Source organism: Podarcis muralis, chromosome 11 (assembly GCF_964188315.1).
Source record: "Podarcis muralis chromosome 11, rPodMur119.hap1.1, whole genome shotgun sequence".
Classification (NCBI taxonomy): domain Eukaryota; kingdom Metazoa; phylum Chordata; class Lepidosauria; order Squamata; family Lacertidae; genus Podarcis; species Podarcis muralis.
Window position 1 is genome coordinate 39,232,898 of NC_135665.1, and position 24,490 is coordinate 39,257,387.

The window sequence follows — 24,490 nt, forward strand, 5'->3', positions numbered from 1 at the left end:
AAAATATCTGCTTATGTCTGCCTAGGGGGGAAAAAGTACAGAATCTGAGCTGTCCATTAACTCCAATGAATTCATTAATTCAATCATCGTGTTGCTGTGATCAGGAATCTAGCACTCTGTACAAAATGGTTTGCTTCTCTCCAAACAAGTCATGATGCTAAGCTAAGGTTTGTCCTTGGCTTCCCAAACCTGGCTTGTTTGGACAGAAACAATGCGCTAGTTTGGACATCAAGGTAAGTCAAGGCTAGGGGCTTGTTGCTTGCACTTGAGGAGAATCTGCACAACAGGGGCAATTTGAAAGTGATAGCAGAGAATTGTTTATAGTATTGAATAGTTAATCAATGAAATATCAAATTAAGTGTCTTATATGTGATTTAATCCCTTAGATTAAATCTCTAAGTCACAAAACTCATTGGATAGCCTAAGGCAAATGCAGAATATCCACCAGCCAACTTCATAGGATTGTGTGTAAATAAATGACTTATGTAACTTTGTACATTTAAAAGATCTAGAGTGTTAATGCTACCAGTTTTTTCTCTTCCAGGTTTAATCCTTTCCATTTTTAAAGTTTAAAAGATGGAAAGATTTTTTTCCATATAGACTGTCTAGGATTGCTGATGTTATCTAGTAGCTACTCATCAGTGTTCTACTACTGCACTGCAATTGTAATTAACAATCTGAAGACTTTAGCACCATTCTCTAATTATGTAGGGGAGAAGTAGCGACTGATAGGTCTGTAATTTTCTGGATCCTGTCTCATTCTTTTTAAAAAAGCTGGTATTACACTGGCTATTTTCTTATAGCCTCTTATTTTAGTGATGTGGCATAATTTATTTACTAGTTCAGCTACTTCACATTGTATGTCTTCACACATTAGAGGTAACTCTCAGGTAAATGCCATCTGACTCCTGTTATATCATATTTTCACAGTTCACTTCCTTCTACACTTCATAACAAAGTTATTTTAATATTTCGCAACAATATCCTAAGCACTGAGAGCTGCTACAACAGCTGCCACAACAAGGCTTAACATTTACCACCCTGATACATGCTTGTACACACAAAGCAAAAATAAAAACCAGGTTTCTTGGCAGGTTCTTTCTGCATTCTTCAATCACTGTCTCCAAACATTACCAACACCAGAGGGAACCTTTCTGCCCCTTCATCCTACCCAAGGTATTCTTATTTAGTTACAAAATGTATATGTACACTTCACTACTAAGAACGGAAAATACCATTTGCATAAGAATCAAAATTCTAATTAAAATAGCAGGCTCAAATCTAACATCCCTAACAAGCCTGATAAAATAGAAAGGTTTTTGCCAGATACGTAAAAAATAGCAGAGTATATACTAGGTGAGCCTCTCCACAGAACAATGGTGTGCAGTGAAATTTTTCTTAGGAAAGAGTTAGGGCCAGAGGTGCCAGCTTCCAAGGGTGATTGGGGGCGGGGGGGACGGGGGACACTGTGATGTCATGCCTGTGAGCACTGCACCTCTCTCCCTAAGCCAGGCTGAAGCTTCCTGGGCTCTGGAAAGGAGACACCAGGGAAACATTTAGGGGACTAGCCTTGTTCCCTTGGTCCACTGACCACACACCACTGCCATGGAAGGAGTCCCACAAGAGTTGCATGCAAGTTCTGCAGCATAAGTGCCAGCTCCTGGGGGCTGAGGCACTTTGCTCCCTCCCATGTTTTTTTAAGGGGCGGCTCCCATCAATGTTCAGAGGCTCCATTAAGCCTCATTTTCCCACCCTAGCTACAGCCCCAGTTTGATCCCAACACTCATTTGGATTGACTTTGGAGAGATGAAAAATGAAGTAGTTTTTTGACCAGTAGTAAGCAGTAAACCAGGGACGTGGGTGGCAATGTGGTCTAAACCACAGAGCCTAGGGCTTGCAGATCAGAAGGTTGGCGGTTCGAAACCCTGTGACGGTGTGAGCTCCCATTGCTCAGTCCCTGCTCCTGCCAACCTAGCAGTTCAAAAGCATGCAGTGCACATATATAAACAGGTACCGCTCCGGCGGGAAGGTAAACAGCGTTTCCATGTGCTGCTCTGGTTCTCCAGAAGCAGCTAAGTCATGCTGGCCACATGACCCAGAAGCTGTACGCCAGCTCCCTCGGCCAATAAAGCGAGATGAGCACCGCAACTCCAGAGTAGTCCGTGGCTAGACCTAATGGTCAGGGGTCCCTTTACCTTTACCTTTAAGCAGTAAACCATGCCAAAGATCCTTTGAGCCTGCTTGTAGCTTTTTCTGCTTGTGTAGTTTCCATTTTTGAAATACAACTGTGATGTAACTGAACAGACATATTTTAAAGAAAAATTATAAAGCAAAAACCCCCACACACCCACCCAGCCAGCAGGCACCATCTAGTCTCATCTCCTGTTCTCCTAATAGGATTATCGCCAACCCAGAGTGGGTGGCTGGCTGGGCTGATTTTTCCCATTTCCATTTGCACTGAAGGAGCCAGAGTGCTATCTAGGGTTATACTAAGAGAAGCCTCAAATACTTCCACACTGTTTGGCATTAGTAAAGATAAAGCTGGATTATTGTGTTCACTTTGGGTAACTTCTCTTTAAGATGGATGGTGCTATGTACATTGATGACACTATCTATAATTAAGGAGAAACAGGATGGAAAAGGTTTAGGAGACAGAGGAAATAAGGGCACAGAGAAGACTTAAAGCAGGGGTTGGCAAGGTTTACCTCGCCTGGGCCGGTTCACTCCAGTAGAGATCCTTCCGTGGGCTGGATTGCACATGCCCCCCTGCAATTTCCAGCATTTGCGCATGCACAGACGCAATTTCCAGCGCCGTGGAAGTAAGTCCCCGCAACATGCTGTGCCAGTTTAGCGCAATGCACGGGGACTCGTCGAGCGAGCAGCTCGGTTTGGGGGCGACTCGTGGGCTGGTTAAATGACCCCTGTGGGCTGCTTGTTGCCTACCCCGACTTAAACAGTAGTGAGAAAAGCACAGAATTATAGAGTCGGAAGGAACCCCAAGAGTCATCAAGTAAATTAATTCATTTAATTAATTTTAATTCTAGTAAAGTCACTTTTGGAACTTGGAATCATTTTCTTAAAATGCTCAGCCTTGAACATTAAGGTAAGAAATAACTCTTTTAAAATACTTAAAAGCCTGATACAAAAAAATGGTATTTGAGTGAATTCCTCCCACCATTTAAGCATAGGGTGAGAAGGAATTAGCAAGCACCACTATCACTGACCTAATAATTCTGTTTTGTTAGTAGATCACTGGTTAATAGTCCTTAATGATTGGTTGGTGCTTTTTTATGGGAGTTCATTGTTTCTTTATATTGAGACCTCTCTTGTTTGGCAAAGGGAAAGTCAGAATTTGGGGGAGGTGACCTATCACACCATCTCCAGAAAAAGGTGTGTGTGACAAGGCTCAGGTCCCTGGAAGTAATTAGTTCAAACATCTAGTTCACCAACTTCCCTTTAAGACCCTCACAATACCTGCCACCACTACCTATTGAGTTACCATAGATAGTACAGAAGAACACTGTATATTTACTGGTATAAAGGTAAAGGTACCCCTGCCCGTAAGGGCCAGTCTTGACAGACTCTAGGGTTGTGCGCCCATCTCACTCAAGAGGCCGGGGGCCAGCGCTGTCCGGAGACACTTCCGGGTCACATGGCCAGCGTGACATCGCTGCTCTGGCGAGCCAGAGCCGCACACGGAAACGCCGTTTACATTCCCGCTTGTAAGCGGTCCCTATTTATCTACTTGCACCCGGGGGTGCTTTCGAACTGCTAGGTTGGCAGGCGCTGGGACCGAACGGCGGGAGCGCACCCCGCCGCGGGGATTCGAACTGCCGACCTTTCAATCAGCAAGCCCTAGGCGCTGAGGCTTTTACCCACAGCGCCACCCGCGTCCCCATTTACTGGTATAGCCTAATCTAAAATTACCAATTTTCCTCTTTATGGCTATCCTTACTTTTTACCTCTGCTTTCATACACTTTCTCACAACTCCACTTCAACTGTAATTCTCAGACACCCTCCACCTGTCAGTCACTCTGACTCCACCCAGCATTCCATCACGCTCCATGGCTTTCAGTCATTCTTCCACTCACTCTTCTGTTACAGTGTATCTGTAGGGGTGGACTGATGTGTCTATTTCTGGTTCATGTCACTTCCACATGTGATCATTCCTCAGTCTGTGCCATCCTACTTCTGCATTAATCTGATTTTATTAAAAGTCCACACAGAAACGCATACTTAAATATGTCATTGGTTGTTGACATCCACATGTATCAAGAGACAATGGAGTGTTCCTCTGGGGGTGAAGGCAAACCACTGGAGAATCACAGCACCTCCTGTGCCTGCAGAGACCGGTAACATGTAACTGCCTCCCATAGTTTTTGCTATGTTAGCTACACAGAAGTGACCTCTCTGGGCAGCGTGTATGGAGGTCCAGGGTTGCCTAGATGATAACAACCCCTGCTCATCCTGCTGATGTGGTCCAAAGGGAAATAGAGCAATACATTAGGCACCAGCTTGGCTGCAGGAGTTGCCAGATGGAGGCATACAAGGTTCCATCCAACTGTCTTAGGGACTCCACTCTGGATCTGTGTAGGGTTTACTCCTTAACCCTCTCCTAGAGCAACCATACTGGGAAGGGCAGGGGTGTGGGAGAGAAGATGGGGATTTTTTTAAAGCAGGTCTTGGACCACCTTGTAATACTATACAGTGGTACCTCGGTATAAGTACTTAATTCATTCTGGAGGTCTGTTCTTAACCTGAAACTGTTCTAAACCTGAAATATCACTTTAGCTAATGGGGCCTCCTGCTGCCACTGCGCTGCCACTGCATGATTTCTGTTCTCATCCTGAAGCAAAGTTCTTAACCCGAGGTAATATTTCTGGGTTAGCGGAGTCTGTAACCTGAAGCGTATGTAACCTGAAGCGTATGTAACCTGAGGTACCACTGTAAATATGTAATTAAACCAGGGGTCAGCATCCTAAGGCCCATGGGCCGGAAGCGCCCGGCGGAGGTCTTTTGACCGGCCCACAAGCTGCCCCCGAACTGAGCTGCCTGCACATACACTGTGCTAAACCAGCGCGGAGCGGGGACTCACTTTTGCAGCGTCGAAAATCACATCTGCGAATGTGCAGACTCCGAAAATCACATCTGCACAGACGCAGACACTGAAAATCGCGGGCGTGCATGCGCAGACACAGAAAATCACGGGCGCATGCACTCGCACTCGTGATCCAGCCCATGGAGGGATCTACGCAGGATCGATCCGCCCAGGCAAGATAAATCTTGCTGAACCCTGATTTAAACAATCCACTCCCTGATTTTTAACATGCACACCGTGGTAGATGGGCGGAATTTGAACAAAACTCTGCACTGAACTCTTTGAGCATCCCTGCTTATGTGCACATGCATGTGTGTGCATAAAGTGGGGAGTGAATGTTTGGAGAAATAGCATTTCTAGCAATTTGGAAACAGGTGGAAACAGATAAGCAAGAAAGTAGTGGATGGCACATGTGCCTCAGGATCTCTTTCTGGGGAATCTGATGTGGGAATCTGATTTGCTGCCTTGCAGGTGTGCTTGTTGTTCTCACACACTATTTGTGTAATTGTAAATAAAGCCAGTGTTACAGAAACTCCATAATTTCCCAGTGTTCTTTCCTTTCTCGCTGCTCAAAGAAGTGGGGAGGGTGGAAAAGTCTATCCATGAAGCTACACTCTTTCCAAGTCTAGTAGCTGGGTGACCAAAATGGCAATATTGTGGCTTATGTTTATACTGCTCTTCTTTCACAGTGGATAAAATGAGTAGGCTTTTAAAAAAAAAATGCAATGCATTATAATGCTTCATCAGTAGAGAAGGCACAAAGGGAAAAACCTAGTGGAAAAAGTTAGGGTGAAGAAGACAAGCATAAATATTTAAAGCAGCTGAGCCAACCTGGAAGAGTCCTCACTACAGTCAATCAAAATGCATCTCTCTTTTAAAGGGCAAGCAGTCCACTTGAAACATGGGAGAAGCAAGACTAACTACTGGAATATACTGAATTCACTGATATGTGTATGCTGTTGTTCTCATTGAGAAACTAGGAAAAAGACGGGCACCCTGCAGCCAAAATACCCACCGAGGGGCAGCCATTTTTATGTCACACATATTTTCAGCACTGAAAACAAGGAAAGCTGTGCTGTTGCTTCTTTAGCAAGTTCTGCTCCCTACAAAATATTAAGCCACGGGGTATTTTAGCAAACCGTTTTAAAATGAGTGGGGAAATTGTGTGGGGAACACAGATGGAAGCAGCTGCTACATGTGCTTGGTAGTGTAAACACATTGCAAATATGTCACAGCCTGCTACACTTTGCCATGCCTATAAAATTTCATCTCAAGCCAAGCAATCTAAAGTAATGCCCACAAAAAATCCACCTTAGATAACAGGCTAAACAAAACAGTAGACAATATGCTTCTCAGTTAAGGTCATTGTGACCCAGGCATCTGTATTATGCACTCGTTTTCTCCTCTCATGGTGTGCGTGTATAACATGCTATCTTATATGGAATGCACCAAGGACATCTGACAAGACAGTTTTAAAAGCAACGTTTGATAGTGATATTTAATGGAAGTCTAGCAACAAATATAAGGTATATTCAATTGGCAAGTCAACCTTAAAGCCACTCAAAAGGCCGAAATTCATTTACAGCTGCACTCTGCTATGCATTTCACACCAATACAGTACCCACTAAAATTTAAATGGGAAAAACAATTCTGCTACCAGTCCTTAAAGAATTTTAGTTGATTAAAATATATGTTGAGACCTTGCTTAGATTAGCACTCCAGTCACTCCAGTCAACAACCCAATCACTAAACATATTCTATTCCTGATTCTGTGAGAAGCGTTTGGCAATCTTGCTAGCTTTAAACTGCCCCTTATGAAGAAAATCACTCAATTTTAAAGTGTTTAAAAAACACCACTAGTTGGGAGCCTCATTAAAAATTATACCGTTAAGAGATCTGAAACTTAGGAGTTGTTGCTTTACTATTCTAAAATTCAGCTGGGCACCAAATTCTCACAAAAACAAAAATTGTCACAAGAAGTAGCACAAAGCAGTGGTTGTGGGGTAGAAATCAAGGAAAAACAAAAAGGTACAAGCATTGTGTTGGATATTTTAGCCATGAGGTCAGCTATGCAAAATCCTGGATGTGATACACTAGTCATAATACGTATAGGTTTTGTCCAACTGTGGATTTTCAAGTTCTTCCTTATGGCCAATATGACAAACCTTTTTTTTTTTAAATGTGCCTAGCTATTGTATTTACTTGAAGAATATACCAGTGTCCCTCATACTGGGAACGTCCAGATGTTTTGGGCTCAAAACATCTGGAGGGCACCAGCATGGCGGACGCTGGTATATACCATACCATAAGGAAAGCCATGGAAGCTAGAACTGCCTTCATCTTTTCATAATCTCCAGAGCTTTACTGATGCACTGGAACCTAAAAATGCAGAGAATATTGTTTCTTGATAAACTCAGGATCACTTGCCACAGACTTTCTCTAGGAGATTGTTGAGTTGGTTCCTGATATTAGAATTTGCTATGGATGATTTCACCACTCAAGGAGACCAGTTTTTCAGAACTGGCTTGTGACTGAGTTACCCCTGGAATAGCTATGTATCTATTTCTTTTGATAACTAGGCCACCACATGGGGCAGGACACAATATGAACCCAGAATAGGGGGAAATGTCCTTTTGGTTCTGAATGTATGGTGGAGAAGCCATTTTCATTGTCAAATCTTTGCATATAAAGGGACAAATCTCCATCCCTTTAGGGGCTGTAGGTAAGTTAGCAAGTTTAATGTACACTCAGATTCAGGGCTAACTAGATTTCAAAAGATATCTGGGGGAGATACATGTTTAGCTTGAGAGCTACCAAGTCTAATTCACATTGGTTCCTTTGGGGTCAACAGGAGTCTAGAGCAAGGGTAGGCAACGTAAGGCCTGTGGGCCAGATGCGGCCCAATCATCTTCTCAATCCGGCCCATGGACTGTCTGGGAATCAGCATGTTTTTACATGAGTAGAATGTGTCCTTTTATTTAAAATGCATCTCTGGGTTATTTGTGGGGCCTGCCCAGTGTTTTTACATGAGTAGAATGTGTGCTTTTATTTAAAATGCATCTCTGGTTTTTTTGTGGGGCATAGGAATTCATTCATTATTATTTTTCAAAATATAGTCTGGCCCACCACACGGGCTGAGGGATGGTGGACCGGCCCATGGCTGAAAAAGGTTGCTGACCCCTGGTCTAGAGAGAAGTACATACTTTGAATATATAATGATCCCAGAATCCATGGTACCGTATTTTTCTCTCTATTACACGCAGATTTTTTCTCCTAAAAAGGAAGGGGAAATGTCTGTGCGTGTTATGGAGCGAATGTGGGGGGGGGGTGTCCCTGGAGCCGATTAGGGGAGCACAGGAACAAAAATCAGCAAAAATCAAAGCGCGTTGTGTCGGAGAAGGGAAACCTGAAAAGAGGAAGTGGCTGCTTTCCTGCATTCTGCCTCAGGGTCTTACTGCCCACCCTCCTCTGTTTCGTTGCTGTGTTTGCTCAAACGGAACAAAGAGCAGGCAAATCCCCTCCCCTCCAGGCAAGCAGAGGGGAAAGCAGAGGTCTTTCCTTTTAATTCCTCTCCGTGCTCCTCGCAGGCAGCCAGAAAACATGCAGGAGGAGAGAGAAAGCTGGCTTCGGTTTGTGGAAACTTTTGCCTTTTTTTCCTACCTCCCGTTAAATCCCTCTCCTGCTTTCTTAGCCAGCTGCTTCTCTGCACACCGCTCTCTTGTCCCTTCTGTGTTTTTCCTTCACTCCCCACTTAAAATGTGGTTAAAAAGCATGGATCCACATGGATCCTCAGGATCTTTGCATTGGGCCACCCCAAATTCACCATCAGATCACATAGCAGCCTGCCCCCCAAAAATCACACACCCACTGTTGCCTGGGGCTGCAATGGTGCAAAAACGTGGTTAAAAAGCATGGATCCACATGGATCCTCAGGATCTTTGCATTGGGCCACCCCAAATTCACCATCAGATCACATAGCAGCCTGCCCCCCAAAAATCACACACCCACTGTTGCCTGGGGCTGCAATGGTGCAAAAATGTGGTTAAAAAGCATGGATCCACATGGATCCTCAGGATCTTTGCATTGAGCTACCCCAAATTCACCATCAGATCACATGTCTGTGGCCACAGCATGAAGCACAAAAACGATACATCCACTGTTTCATTCAGAATTTTTTTCCTTGTTTTCCTCCTCTAAAAACGATGTGCGTGTTATGGTCAGGTGCGTGTTATAGAGCGAAAAATACGGTATTTCCTGTTAAAGCATCTCATGCAATAGGACTGGGAAAGACATTAGTCCAAACCCTAGATAATAACTGCCAGAAACACTATAGATATTGTTCAAGTAGACGATGCCCTGACTCAGTATAAAGCTAGGGTTCCAACATAGTGCCCACAAAGCCTCTAAGCACCTCCCCCTGCCATTTCTCCCTTTGTCATAAGTTGGGGAAAGTGGTTACCTTCCGCATCCCCAACCATAAAAAGTACAGAGTTAAAGGAGTAAGAGTAACACTTTTCCCCACAGCCCTCATTCAGCTTTGTGTGCTCATCAAAGCACAGGCTGACACCTGAGCAGCTGGAGGGATGGTGCAGCAACCAAGGGTAGGAGGAAAAGTGTGGAAAGGGCAGTAATCTGGGAGACTGGGGAGAGGGAGGGAAACAAAAGCCACCAAGGCAGAGGAAGAGGCATGCCACCGCGAGAAAGAACACACACACACACACACACACACACATGAAAACATGTACATCTTATTCAGTAAACTGGATCCCCTTGAAATGGCATCATTTTTAATGGGTTCTTTCCCCTACTCTTCCCATCACTAATCACCTCTTTTAAAAAACCACCCAGTGCAGGCATGGGTACTCAATTTTTACAAAGGATCTTCTCAAAACTGCCACTATTAAATAGGCCACCACTTTTCCACACAAGTGTTCTCCAATTTGCTGGTGATTCTATTGTCACCCTATGTTTAAAAAATGTATCATTGAGATACATGCCTTTGATCAACGTTTTTGAGGTGATGACAATAACAAGAAGTACAATTTTACTCTGTAGTCTACCAAGGTAAGCTTTAATTTGATGGTGTTTTGAAGTTCACTGTGTAAAATCAGGCAGATTCATGAGAATCAAAAGAATATGTATGTGAACTCTCTTTCTCTCCTACTGTCCCTGTTTTATCTGTAACACTATGGAAAGCGGGGAGAAAAGCAAAGAAAGGGATGATGCCCACTGTATTCTCTAAAATTCCAGATGTGCCTGCAAGACTACAAAAAATGGTAACTTCTGTTATAAATGTAGATTTAAAAAATTTTATATGTATTTATTCTAACATACCAACAGACAAAAATAAATAAATGCTGGAAAGATTGTCTCAACCAGCCTGTCACTTGGCGGAGTAAAGCTCTTGATGAGCCATTAGGTATACAGCACCTCTTGCTGAGCCAGTTCCAGATGGTGACTCTGAAAGCTTTTGAGAGCTCAAGACCACTCTTCTTCGGGTTAAAATAAGGGCACCAACAATGAACTTCACCACCTGCATCTTAAAGCTCATCTACACATTCTTTACGAATCAGGTTAATCCAATAATTTTTCACATTCTCCAGCAGGTTTAATTTGCCATTGTTCAGAGACAGTAGGGAAAAGAGGTCTGCTGTACAAACTTAATTCTAAGGATAGTAGTGAGTAAAAACCTGTTGCATTATTAATTTTATAGTCTACTTTTAGGAGGGTTTATTGTACTTGTTTCTGTGCACAACTACTTTGCAGAGGGGTGTTACTTATTAGCTGAAGTTAACTTAATTGTTCTCCAAAAGTTAAATACACTGATGTTAGCAGTAGCAAGTTTAAAAGCGGAGTTGTTGTTACAGTATTACTTTGAAATAACCACCTGTGTAAACACTATTATTTCAGTAATGTCTGTTCTTCAAAACCACTAATTGCAATTTCTACCTCGGACATTGTCATATTCTTCCATCAATTCAATGATATGCCCCAAAACCTTGGATATGGAATTGTTCTCAATGCACTCATACAAAGACAAATAGGGATACTCATCTAGATGATACTAGGTGTACCAAACTGCAATTGAAATCACCATATTTAAACAAAAGCAATTAAGCAATTAAGTCTCAGTGGGATCACTGAGACTTCTGAATTGTACTAAACCTTTATTAAACTCTATCACTTTCTTACAGAATAATAAGCTATTTAGCACTATCAAGACTAGCAAACTAACAATTGTTTGGAATGTGCTTTCTGCAGGATATAGACAGGAACATTTAGAATATAGAACACCTTTACTATCCAGCCCCAGACAGCCCACTACCCATAGCTTCCATTGTCTAGCCCTGTTCCCCCAGACACACCACAATTTGATGCCACACAGAGCATCAATATTTCTACTTCAAACTACAATGGTTGTAGCACTTTACCATTTTCTTATGTAGGAGAGAGAAATTTCTATTAGTTGCCATGAAAGAACTACGGTAGCTATTAAAGTTAGGATAAGATTTTGAAGTTGGAACATGTAGGGGCTTGCCTAGGGACATTGCCTTCTTTTTGTATTGGAGGAATAAAAGGGAATAAATAGGAACAGTCAGGGCAAAGCATGAAAATCAGTTTTTTATATATATATCCAGTTTGGGATTTTAAAAAGCCAGGCTTCCTTCACTCTCTTGTGTGAAGGAAAGGGACACCTGCATGCCCCCATCAAAACACCGATGGGATGCTGCCTTTGGAAGGAGTTGTGCATACTCTGAAACAACAAGGGTGGCCTGCTCCCACAGAGAAGCAAACCTTGATGCAAACCTCTCTTTGTTTGCTTCCAGCTTTTATGAGCCTCCAGGTGCTGATGCTCCAGGCTTGGTATGTGGCGAGCCATAAAATGCGAGAAAGAAACCTCCAGGCTCCAGTGACCACCGAAGATGCTGCCTTTGATCCAGAGAACCACTGAAACAATCTCCTTCAACAAGCCATTGTCTTCTTTTATGACTGGGATGTTGATTCTTAATTTAGTATCCAAACCTTAATCTTTTCCACCACTTAGTAGCACAGGTTTTTATCCCCACAGATAATATACTTAGAATAACAAATCCAGTTGCACTTCTTTTCTAATAAGAACTGAGATTCTGTGCATGTGACAGGTTTTTAAAAAAAAAACAATTTTGATTTCAGCAAGCCTTTCTAAACTACAAGAACACCTACCAAGTCTAGATGCATACGGATTTGATTTTAGCATATTTAGAGTAATGTTCAACACAGCTACCCTGGCAAAACTATTGTAGCATTAGGTACTCTTCTGTTCTGTTGTTGTTGTTTAGTCGTTTAGTCATGTCCGACTCTTCGTGACCCCATGGACCAGAGCACGCCAGGCACTTCTGTCTTCCACTGCCTCCCGCAGTGCCATTTTTAATCAGGAAGTGGAAGACTCCATTTTGAAAACTCAGTATTTTTCCATAATACATTCTTCATTAACTTGAAGGTAGGAGGAGCCCATATTATGTCTTCAGCTTTTAAAAGATACCAGAATTGGCACAGGTAGCTCTGGTTGTATTTTTACTATGTATGTATTTCAGTGTCAACCAGCAAGCAGTTGCTGAGAGACAGCTGTAGGTTTTCAGTGTGTTTAAAAGGAAAATGAAAACTATAGTTCTGTTCCTAAGCACATCTGGTTTAAATGCATTCTTGCTATACCAGAACAAAACAGTGCAAGAGAAATTTCCATAGCTGATAGTGCTTAGCATTAAGGAGCTACCAGGCCTACTGCTATAATCAGCTTTAGGAGGCTCCAGTGCTTCTGTTATCTTCACAGCATTTATTTTAGATTTATTTTTCAAGTGCTTATCTGAAGCTCTTTATTTCTCAACAACTGGTGCCTAGCATTATAGCTCTTAAAAGGTCAAGTTCAGCATTATTACATGGAAAAAAGACTACTGTACCCATGTAGTTTACAATCTGCTAGCTTTTCAGTATGAGAGTTTTTATTTAAAAATTGTATTTAAAAAGCTTTATATTTTATATTTATAAACATTTTGCTAAAAAACTTAGATTACTCTGACTAACTTAAATGGCAAAATTCTACAACTTCAAAAGGCAATATAGAGGCAAAACCCCATGTGTACACCCTCGTCTTCACCAAAAATCAAATCACCTTTCCTTAGTAGGAATCATGGAAATTCCAAAATCAGATGTATTATTTTAGAGAAGACAACACACCAGATTCAGAATAAAACTGAATGAAGTCAAGTTGCATGCATCACTATGCAAAAGTACATTTTATGCATAATTCTAGTTTGGATTTTTTATTTTTAAATATATGGTAGATAGTACCAGTAGATCAGGTAGTCAAGCTAAATAAAAAAAAGATTTTCTTAAATTTTACAATTAATGTTTGAACTTGTTTGCTAATAGAGGCAACAATCCTGAAGTAACCTAGTGAGCTTCTCTAGGCTTCAGAGTTTTCTACAGGTCACTTCCTATAATAAGACAGAGTTGTCAGAGCCAAACTACAAGATACACTTTTTTCTTTTCTTTTTTTCTAACTGAAAAGGAGTCTTGGGACTTGCCATGAAAAGCAGAAGACCTGCTGCTTAGCAGTGTCCTTTCTGTGGTTTCTATTTTTCTCCCCACAGAGGGAACCAAAAAAAACCCTATAGACTGGGCTGGCTTATTTAACTGAATCATCCTTCATGCAAAAAGAATCCCGTACACATAGAAAGTTATCACAGGGAAGGTTCTGGGCTAGGCTTTGCCTAAGACAAAGTAAATTCTGGGGGGCCTGGTGTATACTTCCCCTAAAACAAAATACCACAATCACTTATTGCTTTAGGGATGACATCCAGCTGGTCTTGCTCAGGCAATCACTAATCCTGTAGTAATGAGCAGGATCTCCAACTCAATACCCTTAGTACCTCTTTACATTATGCACCTACAATGGAATTAAAAGATAAGCTGGGGTGTCTGTCTGAGAGTGTTCCTTTGTGAGCATGTGTTGGAAGGGTTTTTCACCCCCTGCCAACTGTTTCCAAGGACCTATGTGTGTGCCTGTACCCATCATTCTAGCCCCTACCAAGCACTGCTAATTTTCATGAGTCCCCACTTGCTATATAATATACTCATATATAGTGTTCAAATTTCCACCTATTGACCAAGTGAAGACGCCTGGGCACCAGGATAGCACCTGACATCTCCACTATCTGGAGGTGCTTGCCTGGGGATCATCGGATCTTGACTGTTAGCAGCTCCCGGCTGGTTGCCCAGGAAAGTATAAAGACAAGGAAAAGTTTCTTACCCTCCATTTTTATTTCAATCTTTACAGAGAGAGGCTATAGAACCCAGCCTCTTGGATAATGGCGTTGTCCCGAGTGAATCGCCACCCCTCCCCGTCTCTTCCACTTACACATTCATCATCCTCATCGTCTCCTCTACGGGTGCTGCTACATGCCCTCTGTCTTTGAGCTCTTTGCTCTCCTACTTTTAAGGCTTGCTGGGTTCTGGGAGATTGAGGGTCTGGAATGCTTTCTAATGACAATGTGTCAGCTGGGTGTTGTATTCTAGACAACAGTCTCCTATCAGTATTCTAGATAACCTACTACAGCAGGAACATATTAATTGTGCTTCCCCTCCCCCCCGCAAAAGCTCTACAAGTTGATAGTAACAACTGAGTATAGACATTTCATGTGAAAGAATCTTCCACACTGTTTTAAAAGGAAAGAGCAGGTTCCCTACGGCAACCATAATACAGTTTGACTTGGGACCACATGTCAAAACCTGGACACTAAATTAAAGGTAAAGGTACCCCTGCCCGTACGGGCCATTCTTGACAGACTCTAGGGTTGTGCGCTTATCTCACTCTATAGGCCGGGAGCCAGCGCTGTCCGCAGACACTTCCGGGTCACGTGGCCAGCGTGACAAGCTGCATCTGGCGAGCCAGCGCAGCACACGGAATGCCGTTTACCTTCCCGCTGGTAAGCGGTCCCTATTTATCTACTTGCACCCAGAGGTGCTTTTGAACTGCTAGGTTGGCAGGCGCTGGGACCGAACGACGGGAGCGCACCCCACCGCGGGGATTCGAACCGCCGACCATGCGATCGGCAAGTCCTAGGCACTGAGGTTTTACCCACAGCGCCACCCGCGTCCCTGGACACTAAATTAGTTTGATACAATTTGGTACTTTGCAATAAATTGTGCAACTGTTTTACTGCACATTCAGTACGCAACTCATCATCTATGTTACCATGCAAAAGACATCTTTACGTGGTAGGACATGAATAACAATAAGAAATTACAATTTATTCACAACAAGGTGAATTCAAGACATATCAACATGTCAGTTTAATCATGTGAATTGGCTCTGCATGACCTTGCTGCCAAGAGCAATTTGTATATAGTTCATGTACAGCATTTCTATGCAAAAGGCCTGACAATCTGGCAGTACCGTATTTATCAAACAGAAGATTCCAGGACATGGTCTGTGTTCAACAACTCCAAGACTATGACTACCTCTTCCATGCTTCTGCTCTCAGGCAGAAGAATAATGCAGGAAGGTTTGTAAGTACTCAGTACATCGTAAATCAGGATTGGTGTGACATGAGATAACCTGGCAACTGACACAGCTTCAAGTGCAAAGCAACTGCTCTACCAACTGACTGGGTTGTGCATCAGCAACACAAAGCAACTCTGCTGTGTGCCCAGGAGGAAGCACACAATCACACAAATATTGCCTCTGCAAGAGAGGTGCAAAGCTCCCATGACACTGCTAGCAGATGTAGTCTTCATTACTTCAACAGTGTCTTCTTCCATTTTCTACCTGCATAGATCTTTTTAGACAGTAACTTTTATGATGCCAGAGTGTGGCATCTTTAATAGCACATAATGATTAACATCAAATTCACTAAACATCCACTCTAAAATTTCACAGTAGCAATGGTAATGGCATTTCATGCCTCTTCCCAGGCATGACTCTTCAAGTCAAAAGTGTGTCAGACTTAACCCATATGCTTCTGAAGCATCAGGGAGAGGCAGCAAAGCAAAAGGGTTCCTGAATCGAAACAAAATCTGTCCCTTTGTTCTACTAGTGGAATCTTAATTCTAATCTTCAACTGGCAAAGTAGCAGCAGGTGTGATGGTGTTCTCTGCGAGAGCACCAATACCATGAAGAACATGATGGAGCACATTGTCTACACTTAAGGGCCTGCCTCTCCATCACCAGCACAATCTCTTACCAGTTTTAGTAACATAGAACAGGGGATTTAGAGGCACTGTTAACAGCAAGTAAAACTGAAGTGAATGGCTGTGTCTCAGCCACCTAGCAGAGGAGGCCACTATATTAAATATCCCACTCTATTCCATGGGCTCAGGGCAGCTTAGAGCACTTTCTCAATGCTAACAGTTCTGCCTCCAAGGAGCTCATAACAGCAGAGTTTTCTGACATTAAAAAGGTAAAGGTAAAGGTACCCCTGCCCATACGGGCCAGTCTTGACAGACTCTAGGGTTGTGCGCCCATCTCACTCTATAGGGTCACGTGGCCAGCGTGACAAGCTGCATCTGGCAAGCCAGCGCAGCACACGGAACGCCGTTTACCTTCCCACTAGTAAGCGGTCCCTATTTATCTACTTGCACCCGGGGGTGCTTTCGAACTGCTAGGTTGGCAGGCGCTGGGACCGAGCAACGGGAGCGCACCCCGCCACGGGGATTCGAACCGCTGACCTTTCGATCGGCAAGTCCTAGGCGCTGAGACTTTAACCCACAGCGCCACCTGCGTCCCACTCTGACAACATTACATTAACATTATTAAACCAGGGACGGTTTGTCTTATGTGCAAAGAGGGGCATAGCTCTGCCAAGATTCTGAACCCCTCTCCAAACCTCCAACACCATGGTCCAGTCTTTGACCTGTCACTCACAATAATATCAATACATTTCCAGTGACTGAGATGATTCTGTCCGTCTTTTCTGCTTAGCCTGTCATAAAAATCACTAGCAAAATTTAATCTCTCTAAGCCCCTGAAGGTGGAATCCAATGGGGAGGTTTCTGCAATAGACCCAAGTTGTTTGCTTCTTTGAGTGTGCACAGTTTCATTTATTGCTTCCCTCCCTCCCTCAATATGCTTGCATGTGAGAAAGAGAGGAAGAAGGATTTTGTCCAGGCACACTGAGTGAGGTTGGGGTGTGTGTCTTTTTTGCAAACCCTTTGCTTTTACATTAGAAATTCTTGAGAAAATTAATGGAAGAACCCAGCTTTCTCTTTTGCCGAAATGGTTGTGAGAAAAGGTGGACATTTGCTTACACAGGCACCCGACCCCCTTGTGTGCAATTGGCATGTCCATGATCGCGGATGCACACACCATTTTTGGCGCTGCAAGGAGGCGGGGTAGATTTCTATTATACTGTGATTTATAGAGGTACTGCAGTGTACAGGTTCAGTAGTAGGACTGCTGGGCTAGGGGCCTAGGAAACCTGGGTTCAAAACCTCACTTAGCCATGAAGCTAGGATAATTGCTATGATTTTATTTTGGTGAACAATGTATGCTGCCTGAAATCCTCTATCCACTTACGGTACATAAGATTATTGATCGCTTCTCTTAACCGGACAGGGAAACAAGCCACAGAGTGGTTGATTTAGTATTACAACAGGTGGGCTGCCTTGCCTACCTGCCAAATTTGGCCTCCCAGAGGTGTGGGAAATAAACATCTGGCCATCCAACCAAAACGTTTCTCCACCCCTGCTTTATACCACACATAATAACAAAATGTGATTATGACCATAAGTTGATGAAGAATTGTTCCAACCATAGCTATTGGCCATAATGGCTATGTGGAATCACCTGGCAAGGGCTATTCTCTTCAGGCCATCATTGTAGAGGCATACGATTGGTCACTGTGGGAAGCAGAATGCTGTACCAAATGGATGACTGGTCCAATCCACATGAGTACTTGAGATTGCAAATATATTTGTTTGTGTGGTTTAAACACAACAAATGAATATGACAAAATTCTGCTGAAAGATTTAAAAAGCATATAATGAACTCTACAGTGGTTTCCCATGCTTCCATTCCAAGGATAATCATACAGTGGTACCTCGGTTTTCGAACGTAATCCATTCCAGAAGACTGTTCCGAGTTCTGAAACGTTTGAAAACCGAAAATTCAATAGCCTACAGCTAGGCCTCAGGATCTCACACTCAGTGGAAGCCATGTGGCATGTTCGACTTCCCAGGCATGTTCGAAAACTGAAACATTTACTTTTGGGTTTACGGTGTTCAAAACCCGAAATGTTTGTCAACAGAGACGTTCAAAAACCAAGGCATCACTGTAATCTGAAATAATCTAAAACTGATACAATGTAATCTACCCTGCCAGTCTCAACTGCCTTTGTTCTGTTCTTCTGAACCACCATTTCTTCTCTGTTGTTGTTAATAATATTAATATTAATTAAATTTATATCCTGTCCTTTCTCCCAAAGGAACCCAGGGAGGCAAACACACAAATGATGACACATCTAACGCATCTCCAATACAGATGCAAACTAGGAAAGATCACTACTTAAAAGGTTATTGGAAGAAGGTCTTCAGTAAGCGCTGAAAAGGCAACAGAGATGGTGCCTGTCTAATATTTAACAGGAGGAAACTCCAAAGGGTAAGTGCCACAATACTAAAGGCCAGATGCCTTTATTTTACAGAACGGATCTCCTGATAAGATGCATCTGTAAGGAGGCCCTCTCCAGCGAGACAGTCTTTCAGGTATCCTGGTCCAAGCTGTATAGGGCTCTACATACCAAAACTACCACTTTGAACTTAGCTACTTGGCAGACAGTGCAATTCTTTCAGCGGTGGTGAAAGAATTTCTCAGGAAAAGTTGCAGCCTCTGAACAAATGTCAAAGGCAGTCCTACATACAGCACAGTTCAGTAATCCAACCTGGCGCTTACCTGGATGACAATGGTTAGGCCATCCAGTTCAGAAATGTCAGCAGCTGTCTAACCAGCCAAAGCTGATAAAAGGCGCTTTTACCCACTGAGGTCAGCTGGACCTCTAGTGATGAAGATGGATCCAGGAACATTCCCTGACTACAAACCTGCTCTATGAGGGGAGCCCACTCTTTCCAAAGCAGGCAACTGACTGATTGCCTGGAAAGCTGTCATGGTTAAGAGTGAGTTTATTGGCCCTCAACAGCCCACCACAGAGTCCGGGCACCAAACCAGGGCTTTCATGGCATTTCCTGATTCATATGTTACAATTAGAGCTGGGTATCATCATCATCATTTAATTATTTATTACTTGCCCTTCACCCTAAGACCCCGATGACACCTTACTCCATATTACTGTTTGTCAATACAATCAACACAAAGTGTGTTGTACATACAACTTACACCATTTCCTCCCTCAAAGCAGCCCTGAGAAAGAGAGAATGGCTGACTCAGGATCATGAAGTAGCATTTATGCCCAAGAAGGAATTTGAACAAGGATCTCCACAGTAAACTCTAGTACTAATCACTCCGCAACACTGCCTCTTGGGTCTGGAATTCCACCCCAGAACACCTATGTGATGCCACCTCCTTGCCAAACCCCCCTTTAATGAAGCCACTGCTTAGTCCTCAATTTCCATCCCCAACTCAAACCACTGCATTTGCAAACACCCACCTGCCCCTGTCCTTGCCTCTCTGAGCACTCCTTCCTTCTTTCATTTTCTCTCTGCCAGACTTTATACTTTAAGCTGCATGGGGAAAGGGGGACTACTTGCCTTTGGGACAGATATTTCAAATAAGAGGTTCAAGTAAACGGGAGTGCTACTTACAAAGGATTATTCACTCATAGAATGCCACCTAGATAGCTGAAGTTTCAGATAATTTAATACTATGTATGAATGGAACAACAAGAGAGACAAACATCTGACAACAGTTAGAATAATTTCACATGCCAAACCATGCTGCTCATGCTTGCTTTTGAAGAAAACAAGTCCTTTTTCTGCACATGTCAGTACTAAATTATAACTATCTAGTTTAGGTCTGCAACTAAGAATTTTTCAGGAATCTATGAAAAGAAGAGATTTAAAACTGCAATAATTTGCCAGTCTTCAACATCTTTCTGTCTCTAAGGCAATAAATAGTTGCATTTTTTTGCCACTACATCTGTGATTTAAGTACATGTCAATGGAGATACCTCCTAGTAAATTACGGGTTACATTTAATAAACTATAGGTCAGATTGTCATTTTTCACATGCTAACTCAATGTGGGCAAAGAGGGAAGCAGTAACAATGTCACAAACATATGCAGGCAAACCATGCGCTTGGCTGCGCGTCTTTATCATCACCTTGTAGGAAGAAAGGGCCATGGTAGTAATGATAGCTCTCCTTGTGTTTAAAAATAATACTCCCAAAATCACATAGAAAAGAGGGGTGGGTTTTAAGAGGAAAAAGGGGCCGAAACAGTCCCTAATTCCAAGCACATTTTTGTCCAACTGAGTATTGTAATTTCTGGTACAGACGTCTAGCCAAGGAAGACAGTACTTGAGGAAGAGATGCTGCAGGAAGCAAAATACAGAGCTCAGTGCTCCACACTAACGCACACTTAAGCCACAACCCTATCTCAGGCTCCCCTACCTCAAAAAGTAGCCTATAAATACTTAAAAACAACAACAAATATGCAATTGGAGCAGTTCTGGGTTTTAAACTCAAGTAGGAGCCACCATCACATATAGTCTGGCCTTTTTGGTAACATGATTTTAGAGCTTTCATTAATATACTCTGTAGAAACATGAAATGTTAGCCAGCAGTGTTATGTCTGTAGCAGCTGGCTATCATATATACCTGAGTCAAAATTAGAGTAACCCAATGACTGATGGGAATGCAGCCAGGTGCCAAAAAGGCTTAGGCAAAATTCAACACACAACTTGTTGTGGATATCTGCTGCTTCCATTTGTATCGGGCTTTTTATACATACAGTCTATGGAAGATTCTCTAGATGATCAAGCCTGCTCATTATAGCTTTTGCATAAGAGTAGATAAAAACAACCACCATTCCATGACTAAGAGTATTATACACTCCAGCAGTTGCTGATCTTTAGCAAGCCAGACAGGTTCAACAAAGGTTCTGTTTTGGGTTTAAAAAAACCATATACCAGTCTATACTATTGTTATTTTCACAGGGTTATGCACTCACAGAATGCCATCAAGATAACAGAAGGGTCATTCCATATCAAGTGATCCATCTTTTTTACCTCATGTCATCTGATTTTCTTAATATTTTGTACACTTGTTGGATGATCAAAACTAAGTTTAAATCTAAAATTTTAATTTTTCCTCTCATCCTGTTTTTGAGTTATGATGGTTTGAAATTTCAAAAAATTGACAATTTTGGCCTTAGCGACTACACAAAAACCTTTAAAGCTCAGCCCAGGATTGAGATACATCAAAACTAAAAACACCAATCTTTTCAGAACTTTGTGGGCTTTAACAGGATATGTCACATGGTGGACTTACTTAAAAATGAAAATTTTAAATTTAAGTTGCAAAATTTAAAAAGTGATAAAAATATGATTAAAAGTTTCCAAAAAACTGTGTTCATTATTTAATATTTCTAATAGCTATCTGTAAAATTTTATCTTGGGATCTCAATGGGATCTGTCTGCCTTATACATGTCTGCATTATTGGCTTCTATTTAGGATAAATGGGTCTTCTTGGAGGAAATATATAACAAAATAAACAAGACTTCAACTATAATATTAGTCGTTGCAGGCATTTCTTTAGAAAGTTATTCAATTAAAAGGTGTCTGAAAAGCCAGTCAAGCTTTTCTTTTAAAAATGTATTCCAAAGCTGATTGATAGCTTGCTGTTGCATGATAGAATTAACACTTTGAAAGAATTCTTGTTAGTACTTCATCTTGTGACCATTAAAACAAAATGCATATCAAACAAAATTATGGGGAAAATGTGTAAGAAGGTCACAGTTGCTTCTTCACTTTTATAGTCCACCAACAGCACATGGGTCAACATGTTAGCTTGTATTCACATGTTAGCTTGTATTAACAGGTCGCATACCCAGTTATCTCAGCCATATCCAGAGATTTTGTACCTCCTTCAATGTCAAACTTCTCCCTCTCATTGCTAAAGAAGTACACCTTGGTCACAATTTCTGTTGGACTGGATGTAGCAATGAAATCCTTGTGTTCCCCCTTGATCACTTTCACTCTTTTTGTCATTTTAGGAGCATTTCTTCTTTTCTGCACTCATTTGTTGAAAATAAGAACTAGATAGAAAGGATGTTATCTTGGCACCAGTTAAACAGTCCCAGCAGTGTCATAATGTTGTTTGATATTTATTTTGTTGCTAAACTTAGTTTTGATCATTCAACAAGTGTACAAAATCCTAAGAAAATTGGATGACATGAGGTAAAAAAGTTGGACCACGTGATATGGAATGATCAAGAAGTTTCAGTTAATTTATGGATATGTATGGACAGAATGACAAAAGAGGAAAAACATCTGACAAGGATTTGAGATGTCAAAACATACTCCCCAAAACTAGTCTGGCCCACCTTTCCAGTAAATACTTCCATTATCCCCGACAACTGGCCATACTATCTTGAGTTATGAGAGAGCTGGAGTCCAACAAAGTCTAAAGTGAACCAGGTTGGGGAAGTATTTGGCAAATCTACAGAACATGAGGGGGAAACTTTTCACATGGGTGGCTAAGGCAAGTAGCAGACAGAAAACAAATTACCTGAATGCTACACAGAAGCATTTTGGAATGGGCAGTTTTAACAAAACTTAAGATCAGGGAGCTATATTGCCTGCATGTAGATGCAAATGTTTGCTTCTAGGTGTATCCAACCAAGTAACAACTTCCTAAGGAATATCTGTAAAGCTTCAAGGTCCTTTGGCAAATGGGAATAATTTTTAATGCCTTAGATTTTCTGTGCTTTGTTCTTCAGTACAAAACATATGCAGTATGTTGTAAATATCCCACTGATTTCACTGGAATCCACATTCTAATAACTGTGCTGGCAGCATTTAAATGTTACACAAAAAAGCATGTAAGTGAACACTAGAATCTTTTTGTTGTCCCAAGAAGAGCCATGTTACAGAAGCAGTGGGGTCATCAGGCCTTTTTGCATGCAACATAGATTCAGGCCTTTAGATTTAGGATGTAATAGATTAGGTTCTTCAAGGCCAGAAGCAGGTTTTCTAAAATAAAACACAAACCATTCAATGGCAATACTGAAGCTCAGATCCAAGTAGACCAAAAGCAAGAGAGAAAGCAAGGCCACAAAATCCCATGAAGTGGAAAAGCCATGGAAATCTACAGGCAAGACTGATTGTCCCCAGCAAGCAAAGAAAACCTAAGCATGCAGTCTCAGGTTTCAGAAAAGACTGAAGATGGAAAGTTGGCATTCTGCTACTTGGTGCAATCAAGGTACACTAAATCTCAAGTTATAGATTAAGCAATATTTTATAGTTATTTCTTCTTACTTTTTAAAAAACCAAATGCCTATGCGGGTAGGTAGGTGCTTAGCCCTTGTTTCTCTATTCCCTATCCTCTCCATCTCTCTCCCATAGATAAAAAGACAGTTTAGGGAGGGAGTTTGTGAACTGAAAACCAGCAGCTTCTTTCTGCATGCCTTTCTTCCATTGAGATGCCCCTGGCTGGTTTAAGGAGAAGAAGAAAGGAGAGAAACAAGGCAACACACAGTGACTCTAAGAGGAAATAGGAAAAAGGTGTTCATCTACTCTACTAAGGTCTCTGCCTTCCCAGCAATTACGCTCACTGAAAATCCACAGCACACAGGGATCTACCAAAGAGAACGTTAAATTATGATTAGCTTAGACCTGTACACAAAATATTACACATGCAGATGAATCCTTTCGCTGGGTTCAATCAACTAAAGAAAGGTCTAGCATGGCTTGCAAGCTCATTATGTATACTTGACAATGAGGAACTTGGACCACATCTCCCTAGCCCAAGATATTGCCTGGTCTCCCGAGCTGCCAACTTGAAGACAAAAATAGAGGTGCTGCAAGTTATATTTGTAGCAACAGAACTTGAATTCAGGGCACTTTAGGGCGTGGGGTTTCAGGCACTGGCCCCTCCTTTGCCTTCTTGAAGAAACCATCCAGGACAATTAGTTAATGACCGAGCCCTACAGACACCGTAAGTCATAGGAGAACAGAAACCATAACAGTATTGTTTGTTGCCTTTCACTAGTTAACCATGACATGCACTTTACTATGTAAACTAACCACACATGTATTATCTTGATACATAAGAAGCATCTAGATTACAGTTCATTTCACACATAGAATCATAGAATTGTGGAGTTAGAAGGGACCACAAGGATCATCTAGTCCAACCCCTGCAATGCAGGAATTTTTTGCCCAACGTGGGGTTCAAACCCACCA

General features: G+C 42.0%; 1 protein-coding gene across 3 annotated transcripts in view; it reads right to left on the bottom strand.

Moving 5' to 3' along the window:
• Nucleotides 1-24,490, bottom strand: part of HOMER1 (homer scaffold protein 1) — a 72,291-nt gene that overhangs the window by 43,343 nt on the left and 4,458 nt on the right. The gene's annotated exons all lie outside the window — the stretch shown is intronic.